Raw genomic sequence first — 17332 nt, forward strand, 5'->3', positions numbered from 1 at the left:
AAATTTCTAATAGTTACTTTAGAGACATGCAGTAGACAAGAAAATTACTCCCATTACTTTTTTTTGTATATACACAATGTAAGGATGGCCACAATGAAAGAGATCAAGTGCACAATGATATCAAATAAAAAAGGAAAAGAGAACGGATATCTGTGTATCTTTCTATTTAGCTAACTAACAGATATTTCTGATTTTCCTTTCTAGAAAAGAAGAATGAAAGGTTTCCAGATAAGAGGTGGGAGGGAGAGGGGAAGAATAAGTGAACTGAAAGACATGTAGAACATCAGCAATTTTGAACTACTTTATTATATTGGCTTTGAGAGTCCAAGAAGGGTAAACGATGTCATGATTTGGCAAGCCAAATGTTAGCTACAGATTTAAAATATTCAATGGGTCAGATATTTTAAAAATAATTTAGAGACATATTTGCATGAATTCAAGAAATCTTGCAAGATTTTAAAGAATCACAGCCAAGTAAATAGACAGATAAATAAATATATATATATATATATATATATATATATATATATATATATATATATATATATATAAATAAAACTCACTGCCATTATTTGGAATCTGACTCATGACAACCCTATAGAACAGAGTTGAACTGTCTCTATGGATTTCCAAGATTGTTAACCTCTTTGGGAGTAGAAAGCTTCATCTTTCTCCCAAAGAGCAGTGGCTACCTTTGAACTACGGACCTTACAGTTAGCATCCCAATGAACACCCCAATGTGGCATCAGAAATCTTTTATGTCATTAATTTGGAAATTAAAGAAGATAATGAATATTAATTGTTCAGAGTTTTGATTGAGATTAGCTTCATAATCACATGGCTGATGTTATATACTGATAACTGGGTTCTTGCTCAGAGACATGTCCCATAGCAGAGAACTGTCCCATAGGGTTTCCTAGGCCATAAGCTTCCATGAACAGATCTCTAAATTATTCCTTCCACACAGTGACTGGTACGTCTGAAACTGCTCACCTTTCAGTGAACAGCCAGGCACTTCACCATTGGGCCATAAAGACTTCTTCCATTGGAGAGATGCATATAGAAGATTGAAAGGATAAACCTAACTTGAACAGTTAAAACATTGTCAGTTGATCCCCACCCCTGATTCACATAAGCCCTGGTCTGGTTTTCAACAGTTTCTGTATTTTTGTTTTGTTTTGTCTTTTGTTGTTCATATTTGGGCTATCTCAGAGGTGTTATATCCTTCGAGGCAGCCCTCTTCAAGTTGCATTATATGTTTTTCTATTTTTGGTATATTATGAATCTATAGGATTGATGAACCTATAGAGATAGCGATTAGAATAAGGATTTAAGGGGGGAAGGGGTACAATGGTGGTGGAAGGAGGAGGTATAAGGTAGACTATATCAAAAAGTCCAGGAAGGAAAAAAATATTGGAAACTGATTGTGGTAGCAATTGTACAATACTGCTTGACTATGGAATGAAATTATATATGTATTAGCTCCCAATTAATAATACTTTCTTTAAAAAATACTTAAAATTATCTAGGGATATCTGTTAATATAATGGGCAATGTTCAATTCCTCTAATTTATTAATAAAAATTGTAATTACAAAAGAAAATAACTCATGTTTTTTATCTTTGAAATAAAAAAAGAATAATTATGTAATTTCATTTAGTACAAATATGTAACAAAACTACCAAATGTTTTGTTTTGTTTTTCCTAGACCAGCAAACTGATAATATTTTCATAAGAAATAAGGCAAATATTTACATAAATGGTAATGGGGCAGAATGAACTTTGAACCAATGCATGACAGTAATAGCTTATGTGAAATAATATTTTTATAAGAAAAGGGCTATAATAATAAAATAAAAATACTTATAAATATGTAAAATAGCACAATAATAAATAGAATAAAGGAAATCAGAAAATTTTGACAACAAAATTAAATTAAATATATTTTCTATTATAAAGTGCATAGATACATACTGAAATGGCCCCTCTTTGGCTATTATAATAATTTTTACTAAAAATAAATGATAATATATAGAACTTCACATGTTATATTATCTCAAAAACAGAAAGATGAAAATATATACTGGTGCTAGCTAGCTAGAGTTGTATATCTTCAGATCAGTTATCTCTAGATATTCTAGCCATAGCTTTCCATCAAATGATTGTGCGCGGCCATGAACACTGGGTGTATGCAAGTCTCACATTGGAATTGGTTAACTTTGCCATCTACATCAGTGTAAAAGGAACCAGCTCAGAAATGGGAACTTGGGATCTCACAACCATCCAGAAAGAATAGCAGGAGTCAAAAACATCCACTGGACCTCATGATCCCCTTCTATAATATCATTCATGGAGCCATGGTGGAGAGAACTTAGGAAGGTTGGCTGAGAAGCAGCAGCAGAAGTTAAGGGGTGACTTTTGGGTATTTATTGACTTTCCATCACGTGTCTGTGAGGATCCCCTTCTGTGGGGCCTTGCTGTTGCTCTGTGTTGCTGGAACATATATCACCCATATTTCAAATACCAACAGGGTCACACAGAATGACCCTTGATATCATGTTTCATCAGAGCTTCCAGATTAAGACTAGATAATGAAGAAGGACTAGGCTGTCCACCTCTGAGGAATTCGTCTCTGAAAACTTTGTGAAAGGCACCAGAGTATTGTAAGATGCTGAAAAGTTCATGCCTGGCAGTTGAACACTGTCAGGTATAGTGCCAGAGATGAGCCACTCAGGCGGGAAGGCACTCAAAATCTGACTGAAGAAGAGATGCTGTCTCCAAGTAGAGCTGACCACAGTACCAGGGATGCAGGAAAGCTCTGGAGACCTCCATTGGATGATAGGGCATGACTCAAAATCAGAAGAAGTAGATGAAAATATCGATTAAAATTTGGAACTTGGAATATATGAAGTATTAATCCAGGAAAATAAGAAGTAGTCAAAATGTAATGGAAGGCATAAAGATCAATTATCCCAGGTATTACTGTGCTAAAGTGGACCGATGCTGCCCTTTTTTAATCACACAATCAAATGGTTTATTAGACTGGCAATAAAACATCTAAATATAAATAATAAATCAAATCTAGATTAAAAAGTATCGAATTTACCATCAAAAGAATATTTTAAAATCCATCTTGAAGTATAATGTTGTCTCTGATAATATCATGGATTACAGGAAATCCAATCCATACATATTATTATTCAAATTTAAGCCCCAACCACTAAAGCTAATGATGAAAAAATTAAAGAAGTCTACCAATATTTTCAGTAAAAAAATCAACATGAAATCAAGATGTATGGCTAACTATTGATGATTGTAATGTAAAAGTTATAAACAAAGAGGAAAGAACATGGTCTTGCTGACAGAAAACAAGCTCTAGATTGCATGATTCCGTTTTATAAGACCAATGACATTCGCAGCACAAACACCTCTTTCAACAGCACAGACAGTGACTATACATATGGACTTTGCCATTAGGAATACTCAGAAATCAAATTGATTACATTGTGGGAAGCACTGGTGAAGAAGCTCAATATGAGGATCTACAATGAGACCATGGACAAATTGTGGAATAAATTGTTTATCAATGCATTATATGTAAATAAACTCAAGCTGACGTTGAAGAATTAAAATACGTCTATAGGAACGAAATCAGGTCTTTCAGTATATCTCAGATGAATAACAACAGGACCTCAATAAGAGATTTGACACATTGAACATGAATGACAGAAAACCTGATTAGTGTGGGATGGCATATGAGCATCAGACATGAAGACAGCAAAGCCATTAAAAATACAGAAAAGAAAGAAAAAAATCAAAGAGTTTCTGCCCATTGCTTTTAATCATACAATGGCTAAGACAAATTAAAAATAAAAGAACTGAACAGAACATTTCAAAGAGCAGCTCAAGAAGACAAAGTAAATATTCTAATGAAATATGCAAAGACCTGAAGTTAGAAAGCCAAAAAGGGAGAAGATACTGTCAATATCTTAAACTGAAAGAACAAAAGAAAAATATCAAGCCGTGTGTGGCAATATCCAATGATTCTATTGGAAAAATACTGAGCAATGCAGGAAATCTCAAAAGAAAATGGAAAGGATACAGAGTTACTTTATCAAAAAGCACTAGTCAACATTCAACCATTACAAAAGCTTACATCATTGAAGTGTTTACTATGTAACTTAAATTGATTCTTTTAACTGTTTTCCCATTTGTAGCCTCACCTTTGTACTGAAGATTACTTCATTTAGAAATATATGTGTATATTAAAATATATTAATTTATAATGAAAGGGATAGAGGCCAATACACATATATTTATATGTTAAGTATTAAGAAGGTAGATGGACTTTGGGCCTCCACTCAAGGCCTCCCTTAACACAAAACACTTTGTTTTAATAACCTGGCACTCTTTGGTACTCACCTTCCCTTCAAAATTGTTGAAGACAAAATGGGTGCATAAGCAAATGTGATGAAGGAAACAAATGGTGCCCAGCTATCAAAAGATGTAGCCTCTTAAAGGATTGACGTTAAACAAACATCATCTAGCAGGGAAGCAAATAAGCCCACGTGGAAGAAGCACACCAACCTGTGTGATCATGAAGTTTGAGAGGAGTAGGTATCAACTATCAAAATATTCAAAACATTAACAATTATATTGAAGCAAAAGAGGGGGGTTGGAGTGGAGACCCAAAACCCATCTGTAGACAATTGGATATCCCCCCCAAAGGGTTATGAGGAAGGGATGATTCAACCAAGTGCACTATAGCACCGATAAAACACACATCATTCCTCTAGTTCCTGAATGCTTCCTCTCCGCCCCCCCCCCAATACCATGACCCAGTTCTACATTACTAATCCTGCTAGACTGGATTAGTACAGATAAGGTACAGATAAGACCTGGTACAGATAAGACTAGTGCAGATAAGAGCTCTCCACACATGGAATTCAGGACAGATAAAACCCTCAGACAGTAGAGGGGATAGCAAAATCATGAGGTAAGGGATGGTAGGACTGGAGAGGAGGGATAGAAAAGGGGAACCCATGACATGGTTGAACATACAACCCGGCACCCCGGATGATAAATAACAGAAAAGTGGGTAAAGGAAGACAATGGACAGTGTAAGACACAAAATAACAATAATAATATATAATTGATCAAGGATTCATGAGGGTTGGTGGGTGGGAGAGGGAGGGGAAAAGGGAGGAGCTGATAAGAAGGGTTGAAATAGAAAATGTTTTGGAACTGTTGATTGCAACACATGTACAAGTGTGCTTAATACTATTGAATGCTGGGTTGTTATAAGATTTGTAAGAGCCCCCCAATAAAATGATTAAAATATAACTAAATTGAAAAAGTGGGTGAGTGCAAAGTGGAGACTCAAAGCCCAAAGGTAGCCAACCGGACATCCCTTGCTAAGGGGCTGTGGGGAGGAGTTGAACCAGGCAGGGGTGCAGGTAGCAACGATGAAACATATAACTTTCCTCTAGTTCTTAAATACTTCTCCCCACCCCCCACTATCATGATCCCAACACTACCTTGCAAATCTGACTAAACCAGAGGTTGTACATTGGTACAGATAGCAATTGGAAACACAGGGAATCCAGGACAGATGACTCCTCCAGAACCAACAATGAAAGTGGCGATGCCTGGAGGGTGAAGAGAATGTGGGATAGAAAGGGGGAATTGATTACAGGAATCTACATATAGCCTCATCCCTGGGGGAGGGACAGCAGAGAAGAGTGCAGGGGGAGATGTCAGACAGTGTAATATATGACAAAATAATAATAATATATGAGTGATGAAGGGTTCACGAGGTGGGGGAGTGGGGAGGGAGGGGGAAATGAGCAACAGATATTAAGGGATCAAGTAGAAGGCAAATGTTTTGAGAATGATGATGGTAACAAATGTACATATGTTTTTGACACAATGGATGTATGTATGGATTGTGATAAGAATTGTATGAGCCCCCAATAAAATGATTTTTTTAAATAACTCCAGAAAATGAAATCTATGAAATAATAATATAATTTAAAAAATAGTTCCCTGGTTTATTGCTCTCTAAATCTGCCATGATAGCTTTGATTTGGCACCAATGGAGGCAGACTAGCATTCAAGGGAGGCTGCAGAGCATCCTCAAGAGCAGGAAGTCAGAGACAAAAAGAATAATGGGGCTTTCCAGTTTTGCCACATTTTATTCTCAAATCACTTAGAAAGTTAGAAATGTATAGCACTTACAGAAAGTCCGTCCTCAGTAGTTATATTTTATGGGTGAATCTTTTATTTTATTCTGACTAAGTGTATGATGGAAAAAATAAATACCAACGATAGTTTCCTGTGAGTTGTGTATCTGATTTGTCATAAACGTCCTGATAAGATCATGAGATGTCAGGATCTTCTAGGCCTCTTTTGATATGAGGGGACAGTTTTTTGTCTTATGGCTTTGTTTTTCATTTCATAGACTAAATGGTGGTTCCATAGTCGAATTCTTACCTTCTACCCTGAAGACACTAGTTCCCGTCTCAATCATGTGCAGTTACCGTGTCTGTTAATGGAGACTGGTGTGCTCTTTTTTTTTTAATGTGCCCTAGGCATGAAACAGCTCTGGCCACGATCTAGGCATCAAGCTAGGATGAACAATGGGCTGCCAGTCTGCTCTGCCCCTGACTGATATAAGAGCACCACCACTAATCAGGTGTCTCTTTGCCCATAGCCAGGGGATGGTGTGTTCTTATAATGTGGAACAGCTGCAGCACAGTTCACTAATTATGCCATAATAGGATAAGATCTCTGGTTAAAAAAAATAAAAGACGTCTATTTGTCTCCTAAAATTTGGCCAACGAAACCCTGTGAATCACACTGTTTTCGTTTCCAACCGATGATGGGACCAGTACATGACTGGGTGTCATTGCTTCTGTATGGCATGAGGTAGCCACTAGTCATGGTTGACTCTGGCAGCTATCAACAACACATTTTTTAAAGCAACCCACTCATAGGTAAAAAAAAATCTGAAAAATATAACCATTAAAAGATCTGTGATTAGCACATGAACCTAAGATAATAAAAGCAAATGCTTTTATGCTATTTCTTCTATGCTATCACTCAATGCCCATTTATGGATTATGACATTGGAGTGACTTTTACCTTACTGTCTTGCCCTCCTGGAAGTTGGAATAACTTAAGTTGACTTCCATTGTTCTTAGTGACTCCCAGCAGGTTTGATTTAAAAAAAAAATCTAACATTAGCTCACTGCAGGTAGCAATGGTGCTTGGCCATTTAAGTACATTACTGACTAATTGACTTTACTGTGAGAGCACTAAATGACCCTCAAGTGGTATGAAAGGGGCAATATGTGTCATGCCTGTTGATGAGCTCTGGAAAGCAATAAGCTGGATTGCAGTCACTTGTTTCAAGGAAGGCTCAAAGTTAGGATTTTTAATAATTACTTTATGACATCTTTTTGGTATAAAGTTAATACCATTTCATCTACAGAGTCTAATATGTCCACATTAGAGAATCTTAAAAGACAATTTTTGAGTGATCGCCTATATAGTTGGTGTGGGTTTCTGATGTAATCAAGTAGTATGATCACATTGTGTAAACAAGAGAGGAAACAGAATGCATCTGAAAAGGAAGCTTTGGAGGCCAGTCTATTTTAAGGGTGCTCATAGGAAGATAGAATTGGCTCATCTCTCAGTGTCCTGACATACTTGAAAACGTACTGTGTTCAATGATGTGTAAGGAGAAAACTTTTATGACAAATATAGGAGATAGAATTGCAAAGTTTATTGTCAGATCATATAAGATCTGATAAGCACAAGGTTTACATAAGGGAATCTGTCCATCTAGTCATAGAATTGGAATGAAGGCCAGAAAATTAAACTATCAATGGCAAACATTAAATCATCCAAAAGTGTTCATTAACTTTATTATTAAAAAAAGAGTTTTGCATGCGGCTGTACTTACTTAGGGCCTAAGTTAGCTTCTGATCACTGCCAAACATTTGCATGATAGAACTGCACATGCATAGAAGAGATGCTAAATAACCCGCTTTCATATTAAAAAGGATATCTCAATAAATTCAGCCTAGACGAGCATATAAGCTCCCTTCAGAGTTTTTATTGTAATTAAAATTAAAATATTGTTTCATTTTCACCACTTGTTTAGTTTAAGTGATATAAATTATGCAAGTGCATTAACAGAGTGTTAATTTTAAACATAAGCTGTTACTAGATGATAAATTCTGCTCCCAGTTTAAAAATTTGAGCCATTGTAGACTGGCTTTATCTATTCTTGTTATGTATTAATTAGTAATACTGATTCAGGTAATTTTTTTTTGTATTCAGAAATACCCAGCATATTTAGTAACAAATTAAATAAATCAAATAATTCAGTAAAATCAGTTGTATATTGATTGCCACCATACCCTTATCCTTTCATTATTTTACCAATAAAACTCTGTATATATATATATATATGAATTGAATAAAATTTTATAAAAAATATTGTGTCAAAATAAATTTTAAAAATGAATTCTATTTTATAAAGATGTTAGATTTCTCATGTGGAAAATACACGTTTCTTGGCTTTGCATGAGAAAGAATTCATGCCCAAGACTGGTTTATGGTCCAGGTGGGTTTTTATAAAGGACAGAAGAAGTTTCAGGTTCTACAGTTGCTAAACACGGGGCAACCTCATGGGACTGCACACCCACATGTGGTGGCCCGAGGCCAGGGACACCGTGGCATGGCCTAGCAGGCACAGGACAGGAGCTGAAGGGTGAAGATCATCCATCCTCCTGTAGAGGGCCTTCAGGAATGGAGAGGGACACCCTCCACCCCCTGTACTGCTACCTAACATATCCCCACTGAAGAAGTATAGACCCGCATCTTTGGGGTACTAGGAGACGACTTCTCTAGCTGCTTTCCGCTTGAAAAAAGGAGCGCAATGTTTGTCTTTAGGTCCACACCCTCCCTACTCTGCGGGAAGGGGTTGTCCACTTGGGCCCCACCATGGATGAGGCTTGGGTGATCCAGGAGCTGGTGATTTGGGGTTGGCACACTTGCCTTAGAGACATTGATAACCTGACAACTTCTGGAAGAAACAAAACAGGTGAACAGTTGGGGTCAGAGAGGGCAGAGCTGTGAGACAGCAGTGTCCTTGGAGGTGTAGGTTTGTGGCACAGGAAGTTTAGAAAAGAGATCTTAGGTCTGGCAGGCCTGGGTGCCAATTTACTTTAAACACAGGCATTGGCTGATAGCATTGACTAGCTTGAAGACTGATGTGGGTCTGAGGTAGGGTTTTCTGTGGAGCACTTAGCTGTCCTTGGGGGTGGTGGGTGAAATGACATCGTAAGACCATCCAATGGCTCAAGGGAGTACTTATAGGTTCCTGTGGGGCGTCTCTCTGTAACAGTTTCCGTGTTTTCACCTGTGAAAGGTGCTTGGGGTCTGGGTAAGAAGGTAAGGACAGAGTAGACAGCACCAACTAAGAGAACATGTATTGAGTTGACCCGCCTTTCCAACATCCATGCACAACCAGAGTTCCAGACCAAGAACCACAGTCCTTTGCTGCTGGGGCCAGCCGGCTGGGCTGCTTTGTGCAGGTAGCAGGTGCAGACGGGCCAACTGCTCGCTTTCCTCTTGAGATTCCCCATAGTGTGTAGTTTGTTTGTTTACACTGATAGTGTGGCCTTTGGGGAGGCCGGTTCCCATTAGGGCAACCTTTGACCCATATCACAAAATGCCAACACATACATGGGACTGTGTACCCAATTCAGGGGTCTTGGAACCTGTGATGCTGTGGGCTGGCATTGGTTAGCTATGATGGTCAATACCTGCATGTCGAACACCTTTCCTTGTGTCCTTTGGAGCCCAAAGCTTTTTCTCTTTGTTCCTATTGTAAAAGGTTTTCTAGCACTAGTAACCATTTCTTCTACAGTAACTCCTTCAGGACACTTCCCTCTTAATCTGCATACGTTCAATTAGGGTGAAAGGCCTTTGAATTGACTTGGGTACCAAACTCCCCAGCTGTCTCTACTAAGGGTAGAACGTTGGCAGGGTCACCTCTTTCCCCCACCTCTACACTACAGGTTCAGGATCCAAGGATGGTGTGACTGGGCTGGGGGTGGAATGACCTTCAGCTTCAGAGCCCCTTAGGGGGGGTCCTTGGTACACTTGGAACAAAAGTCCTAACTGCTTCTCAAGAGGAAAAATGCCTTAAAACATAAGGGAGCTCCTCCCGCTTCCCCATTCTTCCACAGAAATGTTCAAACTGAATCAGGGTTTGAAGAGAAAGTGTGCCATTCTGTGGCCAGGATCCCCGTCAGCTAGAACATACTGAGGCCACATGTAATGCAGAAGAAGATTGTGCAGATCAAATCTATGACAAGTGGACAGGATACAATGGGGGACAGATATTCCAACACCCAGCTAGAAAACGAAACAACAGAGACGTTAGGAGAGAGCCTGGTGTCTCAGGGTGACAGCTGCAGTCCCAGCGCATGCCACTATGGGCCGTGGAACTGGGACAAGGAGCAAGTGTCCCTGCTGCCCTAGGGAGGTGTTGAGGACCCAGTCTCAGAGGGCAAACTGGGCCCTGGCTGTTTTCAAGATTATTTATTTTAAAATCTTCAGGAGGTTGGAAGAGAACCAGGGAAGACCTTAGCCGCCCAACCACCTCTCAGGTACCTTCAGGTATGGAGAGGGACACCATCCCTGCTCTGCTCCTTAATAAAGATGCCCATTTTTGTGTTTTGTTTTTAAACTTTATTTTGGAATTTTGCATTGGGGTTTAAGAAGGTTTATAAATAAATAGTTATGCAAAATAATACTATATTACAAGTGATAGATAGTATAATCAAATTTACTTTCTACATTTTCAATTAAGGAAAATCTCTTAGATCTCATTTCATAATCATAAAACTTTCTTGTCTTAGAGAACTTGCTCTGTGTTTTATGTTATTCCTACTTATAATCTTATAATTGCCTAACTTTCCATCCACCTTAAGTGCTGGCAATGTAGGTGCCATATCACATTCTGCTGGACCTGTTGTGCAGAGACTATGTCCTATGGTGGTGGTGGTGGTGGTGGTGGTGGTGGTGGTGGTGGTGGTGGTGGTGGTGGTGGTGGGTGGAGGAGGAGGAGGAGGAGGAGGAGGAGGTGGTGGTTGTGGTGGTGGAGGTGGTGGTGATGGTGGTGGTGGTGGTGGTGGTGGTGACGGTGGTGGTGGTGGTGGTGGTGGAGGAGGAGGAGGTGGTGGTGGTGGTGGTGGTGGTGGTGGTGGTGGTGGTGGTGGTGGTGGTGGTGGTGGTGGTTGTGATGGTGGTGGTGGTGGTGGAGGAGGAGGAGGTGGTGGTGGTGGTGGTGGTGGTGACGGTGGTGGTGGTGGTGGTGGAGGAGGAGGAGGTGGTGGTGGTGGTGGTGGTGGTGGTGGTGGTGGTGGTGACGGTGGTGGTGGTGGTGGTGGAGGAGGAGGAGGTGGTGGTGGTGGTGGTGGTGGTGGTGGTGACGGTGGTGGTGGTGGTGGTGGTGGTGGTGGTGGTGGTGGTGGTGGTGGAGGAGGAGGAGGAGGAGGTGGTGGTGGTGGTGGTGGTGGTGGTGGTGGTGGTGGTGGTGGTGGTGGTGGTTAGGTGCTGTCAAATCAGCTTCAACTCAGAGAAATCTGATGTGCAATAGAAGGAACCACTGCCGGGGCTTGCACCGTTCTCACAATGGCTGCCTTGCTTGAGGTCAATATGACAGTCTGTTGGGGTATGGGGATCCCCAACACTTCAATGGGTCCTCAGGAGCACTTTGCAGTTGTGGAAAATAAGACAGACAGACAGTGGGGCCCAGAGTTTCTCAACCCATGTCAGGACGGAGAGAGTGAATGTATTTTCCATGAGGTATGCATAACGAGGCTTACAGATCTTTCAAAAGGCATATATGTCATACAGAAAACATATTACACAGTCAGTGGGTGATATAATCAGTGGGTAACATCATGGTCTTTATAGAGTTGACCTCAAAATCCCCTGAGCCCTTCCCAGGGGTTTTCTTTTATGGTAGCTTCTTTAGGATTGCTCCTTAATGCAGGGTGTGTGTGTGTGTGTGTGTGTGTGTGTGTGTGTGTGTGTGTGTGAACAACATGTATTTGAAAACATTTCTGTCTCAGAAGAGTGGAGATAACTGTCAAACTAGGGCTGTTTTCTGTGCCCTGTTGTTGTGAATGTAGAAATAAGGCTAAATATACTCTACCAAGTCCTCAGTTGACCACAACACTCCATCTTCCTGAAAGTCTTCTTTTTGGCACTGACTCCACTTTCCCAGGAGCTCTGGTGGCACAGTGGTTATGCTCAAGATCAGTAGTTCAAAACCACCAGCTGCTCACTAGGAGAAAGATAAGGTTTTCTAATCCTCTTTTGGGAATCCGAAAGGGCAGTTCTACCCTGTTGTATAGGGTACCAATGAGTTAGAACCAATTTGAGGACATTTACTTTTCATTTTCTTTCTTTCTTTTATTTTTTTCCTTTACTTACTGTGTTGCAGGTTCAAGTAAATGAAGACCACTAAAATGTCTAATTTAAATTATGTGAAGTCTTTATTTTTATCAGGCTAACCTGGACTGCAGAGGGGACATTCAAAGGATCTGTACACCATACTGCACTGTTGGTCTTCTCTGGCTAAGCCTTTTTTATATTATTTAGGGAGGCTGGAATACAGAATGCAGATTTAAAAAAAACAAGTTAAAATGCATATATAACTAAGTAAGCAGTATTGACAGAAGTAAAACAAAAGTATATTTACCGGTAGGTAAAGTTTCAGGTGCCTTATGACAATATACCTGGTACTGACGTTTCTTCTGACTCCAGTTTGAATTTTAGGTAGTTTCCTGCTGTGACTCTTTCTGAATTTTATTCAGCAAAATATTACTTGCAGTTGATGGTAATGATATTGTTTGATAATTCTCATATTTTAACATCCTTTTCCTTGGAAAAACAAGGCATAATATGAATTTCGTTAAACTGTATAATCATGCATCTTCTAAATTTTATTTCATAGGTGAAAGAGTGTTTCCAGTACTATATAATTTTCTGAACCATTTTAATTTATGTTCTTTCAATTCCTAAAATTTTGCTTTAGTGCCAAAGTCCTCAGCTCAGTGCAACTTAGATTTTTTCCTTAAATAACATTGTTTCTTGATCATGTGCTACCTCTTGAAATGGTTGAATGTCAACTATAGTTTCTCAAAATAGTTAGTCTGTCTTCTTTTGCTGTTTTCTCCATCATTGTATATATTGTCAACAGAATCCTTCAATATTTTAACAGGAGTCTTGAATTTCTCTTCTGTTTTCTCAACCTGATCTATGCTGTCTGTTTTTCCCATTTGCGAATGCAAATGCAAAAACTCCGGGTTTTTGCATATTTCATTATGATATTTTACTTCATCTTCTTAAGCTACCCTTTGAAATTTTATGTTTAGCTCTCTAATATTATTCCTTCCATTTGCATTGCCTACTATGCACACTAGAAAAAGAATCAGAACACCTTCAGACATTTAAAAAATTTATTTTCTATCTTTTGAATGACCCTTTGCTGTCTTCATGTATGATATTCTTAATATCATCTAACAAATCATCTGGTATTCAGTGTTTAGTACTTAATGTTTTAAATCTATTTTTGAGATTATCTCTAAATTATGGTGGGATACACTTAAAGTTGCGCTTTGGCTCTGTGCACTTGCTTTAATTGTCTTCAGCTTTAACTTGAGTTTACCTATTAGCAATGGTCTCTTCCAAAACTCTAGCTTTTTTTCTGAATGATGATATGGAGTTTCTCCATCATTTATTTCCATACATGTAGATTATTTTATTTCTGTGATTCCAGGAATGTTTTTTGTCATTTCTACCATCAAGACAACATTTCCATTGTATGATTACCATTATTTTAAATTGTTTAAATTTGTCTTGCTCTGTTCACACATGCTTCGTAATCTACATACAGGTTCAACATATGCACAGTAAAGTGTTCTAGAATTCTTCTCAGAGCTATCCAGAATTTGTCCTGATCCTCACAGTCTAATGATTTTGCATAATCAACAAAACACAAGTAAACATCATTCTGGTATTTTCTACATTCAGTCACGAGCCATCTGATCTTAACAGTGATATACCTTGTTCCAACTCCTCTTCTGAATATGGCCTAAACCGTTGGCAGCTTCCTGTCAATATGCTATTTCAACAATTGTCGGACGATATCCAGGAAAATTTACTTGCATATGATATTGTTCTATTACTTGATCATTCTGTTGGGTCATCTTTCTTTGGAATTGGTACAGCTATGGATCTCTTCAATCAGTTAGCCAAGTGGCTTTCATCCAATTCCCTGGCACATTGGTGGAGTACTTCCAGTGCTTCATCCATTTGTTGAAACATTTCAGTTGGTTTTCCATCAATTCCTAGAGGCTTGTTTAATGTATTTAGTGCTGCTTGAACTTCCTTCAGTACCAAAGCTTCTTGGTCATATGCTAACTCTTGAAATGTTAAATGTTAAAATCATAGTTAAATGTTGACAATTACTTCTTGGTATAATGACTCTGGATATTCGTTCCATATCATCTTAATGCTTCCAGCATAATACCATTGCGTATATTCTTCCTTTTGGCTTTCTAATTCCATGTCTTTGCACATTTCATATAATATTTGTCTCCTAAATCTGCCTATGAAATTTTCTGTTTAACTCTTATTTCATTTCTTCCAGTTGCCTTGTCTGTTCTATGATTAATAGCAAATTCAGACTCTTCTGACATCACATATATCTTTTCTTTCTTTCCTGTCTTTCTAAATGACTTGTTTTCTTCATGTATCATGTTCATTAGGTCATGCCACAGCTAATGATATTTCCAGTCATTAGTGTTCAATAAGTCAAATCTATTCGTGTAATATTCTTGAAATAACGGATATACTCAAGGTCATATTTGACTGTCATGGATTTGTTTTAATGTTTTTTATATTTCATTCTGAACTTACATATGAACAATTAATGGTCTGATCCCCACTTGTTCTCTGTCCTGATTTATTCTCCTGATACTGAGCTTCTCCATTGTCTCTTTTCCGAGTGCTGTCCATTGAATTTTGGGGTTTTCCATCTGGAAAAGTCCACCTTCATTACTGCTGCTTCTGTTGTTGTAGAATGTGTTTGCTGTGAACAAGTTGAACAATGTTGTGACACCAGAGCAGCAAAGGCAGCAGCAGTGCGAGCAGGAAACACGTATGTGGCTCCCTGGTCCCTGGAGCAAGAAAGCTGAATGTCTTCAAGCACTTGGGTCGTGGGTGCCTTTTGGCAGACAAGCTACATTTGCTGATGCACAGAGCTAGAGCCATGTGTCTTGCGGATGAGACTTGGGTGGAATGGACTGCCGTGTGAGCCTTTGTCAGCAGCTCTCAAAGAAATTTGAATTGCTGTTGAGCCTGATAGAAGCCAAGGGACTTCAAGGCTTAGAGCAGTGGTTTCCAATCTGTGGGTCATGGCCCCTTTGGAGGTCGAATGACCCTTTCACAGAGGTAGCCCAAATCAAAACAGTAGCAAGTTTACAGTGATGAAGTAGCAACGAAAATAATTTTATGGTTGCGGGTTCACCACAACATGAGGAACTGTATTAAAGGTCGTGGCCTTGGGAAGGTTGAGAACCACTGACCTAGAGACAAACGACCACTGGTAAGTATGACCCACAAGAGGTGCTGCAAATTGAGGAACTGTATCTTTAAAATTTTTGATCCTGAAATGTAACCTGTTAACTTCCCTAATAAGCACTATAATTATAATTATGCTCTGTGAGTTCAATATGACCATTAAAATGGCTTGTGGAAACCAACAGAAAAGTAGAGAGTGTTGTAGGGGAGATGGTTGGCTTCAGAACTGGCAAGGAAGCTTAGCTGGTAGAGATATGTCTTGCCTTTGTTTAACAGGAATCATTTGTAGACTGAGGTTGAGTCTGATTCTCTTTTCCCCTTGTGAAATCAGAGAAGTTTGGATACCTTTTTTTTCACACTTAAAAATTATTTGCCTCATAATTTAAAATGTTTTCCCCCCACCCTCCTCCCTGCTTGAAGTGTAGGCAGGGAAGGGGTCCATTTGTAAAAGCTAGAAGGCACAAATGGAATATTAGCAAGTGTTGAGCTCGAATGCACCCAAATTGAGATACCTCATGCATGATGTATTTCTTTATATCAATAACCTAGCTATTGCTCTCACAAAGTTAGTGGGTAAAAAAGGGGGAAATATATGCTAGGTATTTTAATTTAAAAATGAATATTTAAAAGGTATTAATAATTATAATGCAAAGAAAAAATAATGATCTTTCATTGAAAGGTAACATTTACGTAACAATACTCAAATGCATTGAAAAAGAAAAAGAAATAAAATCCACTGCTGTGAATTTATTCTGGCTCACAGTAATCTTATAGGACAGCATAGAATAGCTCCCTCTAGTGTCGAGGTTAAGTCCGAATAAGAACTGACCACCTCATCTTTCTCACTTGGAGAAGTTGGGGTTCAAATTGCTGGCAGTGAGGCTAGCAGCCCGATGTGAACCTCACTATGCCAGGAGGGCTCTGTGTTAGACTCAAGTGGGCATCATTTAGTTTCTTTTATGACTGTGTAGAAATTTATTGATACCCAAATGAAACGTTAATGACATGAGGTATATGTTACTTATATAGGAGAAAACTATCATACTATTTTCTCAGATGATAGGAAAATATTTATAGTCTCTCTTAAGTTTAGAGAAAATTCTTCCTTAGAGATAATTCATTTAAAGGGTCGATACATCAAGAAAGACATCTATTTCAAATGTCATGTTCAATTTTCCTCAAATGCTGTATTTACAGGCTTCGTTTTAATAACGGAAAACATCCACAAGAAAAGGAGCTGTCTTTTCATGAATACATTCATTGCATTAGTGAATACATATTTGCTAAAGACCCCCAGCAATCTTTGCTCTGTGCTGCATTGGGGTGAGGGGGTGGTGAGGGGATGTTATATGACCTTATCTAACTCAATAATTTAAAAAAATTAGTTTTGATGTTAGATACTGTTTATAGAATCAGCCACCCTGCTATGTGTCCAATGGGAGAAAGCGATAAGATGTTTTGTTTTTTAATAAGACTCTAACAATTTGTGCTACCTATAGCCACAGCGTCCCTGTAGCAAATGCTAAAAACTACTAAATGTTCCAAATTCTATTTTTATCCCTTGATTAAACACTGATTTTTAAATCAGAGTATGGTTAAATTCACATGCTATTACACTCAAAATATATAAAATGGAACAGGCACAAAAAAGTAAAGATAA

General features: G+C 38.6%; 1 protein-coding gene and 1 non-coding gene across 3 annotated transcripts in view; one reads left to right on the forward strand and one right to left on the reverse strand.

Annotated features, from left to right (window-relative positions):
- The window catches only part of KLHL1 (kelch like family member 1), a 417008-nt gene that overhangs the window by 127281 nt on the left and 272395 nt on the right, over positions 1-17332 (forward strand). The gene's annotated exons all lie outside the window — the stretch shown is intronic.
- LOC142462060 (small nucleolar RNA SNORA48) lies at positions 6578-6721 on the reverse strand. Its single transcript, XR_012787205.1, has one exon. It is a non-coding gene; the product is annotated as a small nucleolar RNA SNORA48 (small nucleolar RNA).

Source organism: Tenrec ecaudatus, chromosome 11, assembly GCF_050624435.1.
Source record: "Tenrec ecaudatus isolate mTenEca1 chromosome 11, mTenEca1.hap1, whole genome shotgun sequence".
NCBI classification, from domain to species: Eukaryota; Metazoa; Chordata; class Mammalia; order Afrosoricida; family Tenrecidae; genus Tenrec; species Tenrec ecaudatus.